At 42.5% G+C, this 6,000-nt stretch overlaps 1 protein-coding gene across 1 annotated transcript in view; it reads left to right on the top strand.

The window, feature by feature from the left end:
• The first annotated feature begins 255 nt into the window (after positions 1-255).
• Positions 256-6,000, top strand: part of LOC111216794 (apolipoprotein B receptor-like) — a 35,526-nt gene continuing 29,781 nt past the window's right edge. Inside the window, exon 1 of the mRNA XM_022738409.1 lies at positions 256-374. The gene's annotated coding sequence lies outside the window, so the exon portion shown is untranslated. The remainder of the gene's footprint in view (positions 375-6,000) is intronic.

The following is a 6,000-nucleotide window of genomic DNA, read 5'->3' as shown; positions in this document are numbered from 1 at the left end:
GAAGGCGTCCTGTGCATGCATGTGTGTGTGTGTGTGTGTGTGTGTGTGTGTGTGTGTGTGTGTGTGTGTGTGCGGCGCGTGCACGTAGGACCTGCTAACGTCCCGCTGCGCGACCCCTCGCGCCAATTCCATCTCACACAATTGGCTGAGAGAGAGAGAGAGAGAGAGAGAGAGAGAGAGAGACGCAGACGCGCAAGGAGAGAGAGAAAGACAGACAGTGAGAGAGAGACCTAGGCACAGACGCGGAGAGAGAGAGAGAGAGAGACAGAGAGAGGATGGGTGGTAGGATTTAGCCTCAGCAGCACAACAACAAGCTTATTAGCCTACCTTTCTCTCCACGCGCTTGGAAACGGATTTACGCGCACGAAAAAGAGGTTTGTTTGGCTCATTTATTTATTTATTCTCCGCTCTCATCATCTCTCTGCTGTTTGCATTCACCTCTGCCTTGGATGTATTTTTTTTCTCACCCCTTAAATTAACCGTTTTATTAACCCAGTCGGTTGCAGTTGGAGGCTACAGGTCCGCGCGACTACGCTTAATAGCGATTAGCCGGCGGGTAACTAGCTATTAACGTTCAAATTAACCTGGTAGTAGTAGTAGGCTCGTAGGAGTGGTGAGGCTGTGTTCACAGTGGGGGTCCTCGGTTTAGTTTTTGTCATGGTTTTGAGGGTGTCCGTTGAGAGAGTGGTGGTTGGTGGTTAGTGGCGGAGGGGGACAATAAACGGGGCTGTTGTTTGGCGACGCCGCGCGCATTGTGCCCCCAAAACCGTTGATCCGGCTGCTGTTGGAAGCAACTGGAAATGTATTACAAAAAAAAAAACCTTAGATATGAGCAGTCTGTGATGAAGCAGTTGGGGTCAATCACATGGTCCAGATCAATCCCAGCAGAGCCCGGATCAATCACACAGGCTGGCTCCGGTCCGGTGGGTTTGTGTGTGTTTTCTCTTATAATGTGAAGGATCAACAGAGAGGAATAAAACCAATATGTCTAAATGTTCAGACAGAGCTCTGTGGTGTCTGTGATCTCATGTGGAGACGTTCTATTCCTGCAGGGTCGTATAGCTGCTCTGTGTGAGCTGTTTCCATACTGTGAATATAGGGGCGTTTACATATACGGTCAAATGTTAAATCTGCCTCTGTGCATCTGACAACGTCCGACGTGTGGTGTTGTGTGTGTGTGTGTGTGTGTGTGTGTGTGTGTGTGTGTGTGTGTGTGTGTGTGTGTTTGCAGCGCGTGCAGGAGAATAATAGCCCTATACCGAAATCCAGAGGCGCATGAAGTTGTTTATGCGCCTCGACCACAATAACAACGACAACAACAACAACAACAGTGCAATAAAACCAAGAATATTATACAATGCGCGCGTTGGGGGTTGGGGGGGGGGGGGGTGCGAGGGTCTCAGCCATTTTCGATGAAGTGCATGTAAAAACGCACGCACATGGCGACAGATAGACTGAAAGCACATCATAATCACAGCCAGGCGTCCATGTGTGAGATGTGAAAGAGGTCAGCGCTTACAATTAAACACATCATTTATTATTATTATTATTATTATTATTATTACAATATTATCTTTCCCTCCTGTGAAGAACTGACAGGTCTGAAGGGAGGAGTATGTCAGCCCCCCCCCCACAATGGACAAGGGCTCCGCTTGTTGGGAATTTGGCGCTTCACTTGTTTAGCTCAATGGGGATTTCAGTGTGAGCTCATCTCACTGTTGTTGTTGTTGTTGATGTTGTTGATGATGATGTGGAAGTCCTCCATGAAGCCCCTCAGTCGCTGCTCTTTATATCACCATTGCTGATTGTTATTATTATCACCCCTCTCCATTGGCTGATTAGCTTAAGTGATCATTAAACAGTCTTCGGGGTGACATGTGCAGTGTGTTGAGTCTTGCCTCGTCTCCCCACGGCGTCACACTCAGCCTCAGTCTATTGTTCCCTGGGTGAACGTGATGGGGACAAACACGTTTAAATCGGCTCATTAACTCAAACTATCACCTCACAAGCGCGTCCACTATAAAACAAGGTGCTCTGATAGTTTTTGATAATATTGCTACAGTGACTCATGTGTGTATTTAATAGGTCTAGTCAGCAGTAAAGTCCAGTGACCTTCTTCATGCTCCGTGTTTTATGTCTCTATAAGATTTGAATGTGGACTTTTTTTCTTTTTGTTTCAGATTTTATTAGCCTATATACATCCTATAATAATCAAAAAATGACCATATGAATTATTTTTCGTTGATGTTTTTTGTGTGTTGCTGGAAGGATGGGGAAAGGAGCAGACGAATAAAAACATGTCGCCATATTAGAAGATTTTTTTTGCCCCCCAAAATGGAGGGGGAGGAGGCTCAGATGAGCTCATTAGCAATGCAAATTAGTTTTTTTTTTCTTCAATGAGGGCTCGGGCACCTGCTGTCTCGAGCATGCGCGCGCGGCTGGATGGCTGACTGGCTCCTCCTCCTCCTCCTCCTCCTCCCCCCTCAGCTTCGTGTGCGCGCCTCCATCCCTCCTCCTTCTCATCAGAATTATGTTCTATTTCCACAGGCGCGCACACGCCATCGGAGCTTTGACAGATTATATATATGTGTATGTATGTATACAGGAAGGGGAGCTCACAAGCAGCAACAGCCTTTAACATAAAAGAAGGAGGAGGAGGAGGGCGAGGGAGGAGGGAGGAAAAGGAGGCAAGAGGAGCATAATTTTAAAAGGAATAAAAAAAAATAAAGAAAAAAGTAAGACAGAAGGAGGAGAGGAGTGAAAGAGAGGGGCAAGGATGGAGGAAAGGGAAGAGGAGACAAATGAAAGAAAAGTGAAGAGTGTGAGGTAACACTTTAACTGCCAGTCAGCATTCATAAGCACTATATAATTATTTCACTCACTATGATGTAGTTATAGATGGTGTCTGTTTATTCACCAACCTCCACTTGAGTGTTCACAGGAGGAGGTGCCATTGTAGCAGTGTAATAACCACTTTAATCTCTTTACAGCCACATTATGTTAGTTGTAAACCATTCATTGGCTTAATGTTTATAGCTGCTGCTTATAAATGGAGAATAGCAGGTTAAGACAGGGGTTCTCAAACTTTTTCACATCAAGGAGCTAAACTGACACAAATGAGACCACAGAGCCATCTGATAAGAGTTTTGCTTTAAGATGTTTTATTACAGAAAGCGTTTGAAACCCATGAACAAAACATTCTGTCATTGTGTTACTTATGGATGGAATTATAGTCAAAATAAATGATTCCCCTTTTTGCACTTTTTGAACCCCCTCAAGGACCTCTGGGGGTCCCTTGACCCCACTTTGAGAACCACTGGGTTACAGTCAAGTGTTCAGAGGTGGGGATAATGGGACAAATGTAACACTAAAACACATACTTAACATTGTTTATTCATTTTATACTGGAAGATGTGTTTCAATCAAGTAAAATTAGCAAAACAAGCTCATTAGCCTAAATTCTAAAAAGTAGCATTTTAACTTTGTAGTTATTGAAAGTGGAGTTAGATTTAACTAATATTTATACATTTGGATTATAACTTATTCAACTACAATAGATGTATAAGGTGATTATAGGTTTTGGGTGTAAAATCCTTATCGGTTAAAATAACTCTGATAAATGTAGTGCAGTGAAAAGTTTGAATTACAGTGGAGTAGAGCTGCACCATTAAGCAAAATGTAATGGAAATCACAATATGGCCAAGTGCAATATCCAAATCGCAGGAGCAGCAATTTCTTTGATAAAGGTAAAATGTATCACCACACTGTTGTGCAATGTTGGCAACATAAGTGCTGTGGAGCGACAGAGACGCCCCCGGTCTACAAATCATACTCTCCAGACATAAAGGAACATGTTTGTTGGGTACAAGACCAACAAAAATCAGCTCATCATTTAAAAAAATATTTCAGTGAAAATAAAATGAAAAAAAAAAAACAACCATTCCAACTGAAATCGTAATGGTAATATGATTTATTATTTTTCTTGCATATTGTGCAGCCCTACAGTGGAGTAGAGATATGATGACATGTCACCACTGGTACATTACAGCCGGGGAACTGCCTACAAAGATGACTTTGATGACATGTCTAAGAAGTCGACTACAGAACCTGACTTCTCACCCCAGCTGTAAAATGCTGGTTACATATGATACAACTTTCCCCTGCTCTGCCTCAGTGATTGAAAAACGTCTGTTTGGATTTCTCTTACTGCAGTTTTACAATAGTTTGTTAGTAAGAGGTCTGACAGCTCAAAGTTAAAGCCAAAGTTAAAATAACACAAGGGTTAAAGGGCAAAAGAGTTACAGTGTAATGTTAGAGCAACGAACAGCAGATGAGAGAATAAAGAGGGACATGACAGGAGAGGGATGACGAGGAGCAAAGGATGGATGATGGATGTAAAGTGAAAAGAAAGGAGAGGGAAATGTGAAAAGAAGAGAGGGACAAAAACTGAGAATAGCAGGACGGCAGGACAAATAAAAGGACAAGAGACAAATGAGACGCAGCAAGAGACAAAAAAGAACAGACAAACAAAGAAAACAGAAGCATGAGGAGGTGTAAGGAAAAGAAAAGAGAGGAGGTTAAGAGGAGGAACAGAGACAAGAGAGAAGAGGAAACAAATGAGGGAACAAAGGAAACAGTGGTGGAGGACAGTAGATCAGACAAAGGAGGCAAAAAGGAGACATAAGGAAAAAGGGCAAAACAACTTTAGGAGGAAGAAACAGGACATGTAAAGAAATGGATGCAGTAGGAGAAAAGATGAAGGTGAACAAACTGAAGAGGCAAAGGAGGAAGAGTTTAGAGGAGGTGAAGGAGGACAGGAGAGTAAATAGAGACGAATTAGGGGGGGAAAGAAGTGATAGTGGAGGGGAAGGACAAACATGGAGATGATTCTGGGAGGAGGAGTGTTTAGTTCATGCACCCCAGCTAACCACAAAGAATGCATGGAGGAGAATGGTCGTATGGACGTGGAACATGGCGTCCGCTGTGGGAGGACAAGGAGGAAATTGTTCAGTAATGCACCGTATGGTTTCCTCCATTCCTCTCACATCACATGCATGTCATGAGAATCTTCAAATTCTTTTAAAGCACATGAAACCAGCGTGCAGAAACAGTTCACGTGCACAGGGATGTAATGTATGGCCACCGTTACCTGACTTCAGCCTGAAGGAGGTTCACTTTATCTTGTCGTTTTCTGATTATATGACAGCTCAGCAGGAAATACAGATGTTTTTGAATATTTAGTCCTTCAACTCCAAATCACCTATAATTTACATGACAATCGGTCATTCAGTAAAGCATATTCAGCTTTTAGATTGATTTCTCACAGTGTTTTTTTTCAATATGCTGAGAAAATCATCTCGTGTTAAATAATCCCTGGCAGCGAGCTGCATGTCCGCCGTTGTTTCCGTCAGATGTACAGTATGTCATCATTTTGTCGTAGGTTGGATTGCATTACCACACAAAGGCAACATAATGCTGAGAGCAAACACGGACAGTATGATGTTCACTGTGATGGATCATGCAGCTTCTGGTGGTTTCAGTTCAGGATGATTTTCACACTGTAGGGAAGTGAGATGGAAAAACCAGCGGCTCGGCCTGAAAACATCTGGATAAAGGTCTTAAAACGTTTAGATATTCGAGTGAATGTGCAGCTTTCTGAGCTTCAATCTGCTGTGTGTTCTGCATCTCATGAATTCCCCCTAGGGGATAAATAAAGTATCTATCTATCTATCTATGAAGACACTTGGTTAGTGATAACATCATTCATTGACTGGCTGACTTTTGTCTGAATTTTATACTCAGTTGATTGTTGAAGGTATTTATCAGTTTGAACACTGTTTTGAAATTAAGAATTTTGTTTTTCCCTGTTTTGTGTTTTGAAGATGTCGCTTTGGACTCTGGGAAACTATGACGGAAGTTTTCAGCATTTTTGGATGTTTTTTTTTTTTTAGAGCAAAAGATGAATTGCTTCATGAAAAATCATCAACAGATTATTCAATA

The sequence above is a fragment of the Seriola dumerili genome, unplaced genomic scaffold (assembly GCF_002260705.1).
Source record: "Seriola dumerili isolate Sdu_G_001 unplaced genomic scaffold, Sdu_1.0 BDQW01000036.1, whole genome shotgun sequence".
Classification (NCBI taxonomy): Eukaryota; Metazoa; Chordata; class Actinopteri; order Carangiformes; family Carangidae; genus Seriola; species Seriola dumerili.
Note: the sequence above shows the minus strand (reverse complement) of the source record. Positions and strands in the feature narration are given on the sequence as shown.